The following is a 2,563-nucleotide window of genomic DNA, read 5'->3' as shown; positions in this document are numbered from 1 at the left end:
CAGCTACACATCATACTGGGGCACTATTTCCTATAACTATGGTGTTAATACATTTCATGTAATGTATTAATCAGTGACACCCTGATGTGTCAGGCAGCCAGCTGTACCCAGCAGGTTCTCACAACCTAGCAGATGGCCCAGGATTCAAACATACTACAACACCTGTTCTTCAGGAGACTCCTAGCCCAGCCCTTTTCCTTAAACTCAAAGAGCTTTTTTTTTCAACTATGTGTGGAAATAATTCTATTATCTTATATTACACAAGAACAGAATTTATATTTCAGGTTTCTGTTGGTGGTTGGGAAGGCAGGGATGAAAAGGAATATTTTTGAGCCCACAGTAGCAAATAAATGGAAGTAAATATACGTGCAAGGAGAGAAAGGGAAGGAAGGAGACAGAGAGATTTGTGGCCTGTAAGCAATGAAACCAGGGGGCAGGACCAATACAGCTGCCCTCTGCTCACTGCACCATCTGCTTTGCAGCTGGGACAATACCAGGGGCTGCATAGACAATTAACTTACTGCTGCAGAGGGCCACTCATGAGCCAGGTGCTGAACCACCTTTAACCTAAAAAGCAACCCAGTTGTCCCAGAGGATGGATTAATGCCAATCCATAACCTATTTAAGATGATTTGGGCAGCAAAATCTTGAGATAAAATGTTTATTTTTTTTTTATTTTAAGGGACCAGATCATTAAAAGAAAACATTTATCTCTGAATTTCATTTCTTTATCTACAATTATCTGATGGTACAAGATTTCATATTTAGATAAGTTAGTACCAGTAGCATAAATAAAAGAGCTGGTTATAGATTCCTGAACTCTTGATCACAAAGAGCACTAGGAAGGTCAATGAGGATTGTGGCAAAAGTCATATGCATAAAAATCCAATGGATAATTCTCTTTAAATTTTAGAGTCTATAAAGGACTCTGTTCACTAAAAGTGTAATTATCGGTAAATGAACTGTAGCAAATTGGTATTTTTATCTACTTAACAGCAACTCGAAATTCAGGTGTTACTGTTACTTTGAATTAGGGCAAAATAGTAACCTATAATTTTTTTAAAAATGCAAATTAAGAAAAACTGAATTAGGCCATAGGAAAGAGGGATTTCTTATTGTAAAATGAGCCAAAGCAAGTCATTAAACTGACAAAGAGGATGAATATCTGATTCTGAAAACCAGAGCCAGTTTGGTAACAATCACTACATTACTACATAGGAAAGCTCTTGACGAGGCATATAAAATGGAAGAAGGGCCAAGATGAAGAGTTTCCAGAACTGGGGGCAAATGAAAACCTTAGTAAGTTCTTATATTTGCATACTTCTTCACTGAATAGTCCACTGCTATTGACAGCTGTTTGAAGTTACTTAATCTAATATACTCTCTAGAACATTTTCTAAAACCTTTATAGTGATCTTGGGGTGGTCTTGGAAGGGCAACATTGCTCGAAGGAAGCAGTTCCTAACTGAAGCTTTGACTTTCTAGAGCCAAATGGGGCCTATGAGAAACTCAGTGCACAGAAGGAAGACTCTGCGTTCTGCACAGCCTCTTCAACACTCTTGCTGCCTGCCTGCCCTCAGGTGGATCTGCAGAGCAGGGACCAGTTGAGGGCTGGGCAGGCTTACTGCTCAGTGCTGGGGATCCAGTGCTACATCAGATATACATAGTCTCAGATCAAGTCAGCAGACATTAGGATGAAAGAAAGGGGAACTAGAATAATTTCCAGTTATTCTCCTATTTTCCATACTCACTGTTTTAGATTTGGGGCTGCAGGAAGGGAAAGGAGAGGAAAAGAAACAGAACTGAAAGAAAAAGGGAGCAAAGAATATAGAAATGAAAAATGAAATAAACACAACTCAGAAGTAATAATGGCTAATATATCTTGAGAATTTACTCAAAACCATGCTGCTTTGTTTACACACACATGCAAAACATATGTACATGTTAATATATATTACATATTACACATTTATATAACATAGATATACTTAACATATTTTTTAAGGATGATAAATACTAAAAACACTATGAGCAGTGGTTTACTGGTAAAAATTTAACAACCAGCTCTCAAAAAAAAAAAAAAAAAGCCTGATTTGTAGTGTTTGCCAATTTCCACCATTGCTAGTTTCAAGCTACCAACCTCATGTCACTGAACATGAGAGATGGGCCGAGATTCACAATAGCCCAGTAAGTAGCTCACCATTATATGCTATTTGCACTACACACATACAACAGATATAAATAACCTCAAAAACATAGATAACAGTAAAATATAGTCAAATAATTAGGAAATAAGTTTTGAGTATTTATTGCCTTTAATTTGATATAATTTAGTAAATTGTATAATAATTTAAATTTTTTAAAATTCCTGAAAATTTAACAATTGGTTTTTGCAAATAGTAATAAGCCCTCATACCACTGCCTATAAAATAAGTACTATTATTATCCCCATTTTACATTAAGAGGAAACTATGGATGAGAGAAGTTTAGGAATTTGCCTAAGATACCATAATTTGTGAATGGTGGAGCTGGGATAACAAACTCAGGCTCCAAAGCTGTTCTG

This window comes from Hylobates moloch, unplaced genomic scaffold, assembly GCF_009828535.3.
Source record: "Hylobates moloch isolate HMO894 unplaced genomic scaffold, HMol_V3 SCAFFOLD_16, whole genome shotgun sequence".
Classification (NCBI taxonomy): domain Eukaryota; kingdom Metazoa; phylum Chordata; class Mammalia; order Primates; family Hylobatidae; genus Hylobates; species Hylobates moloch.
This window is presented reverse-complemented; position numbering follows the sequence as displayed.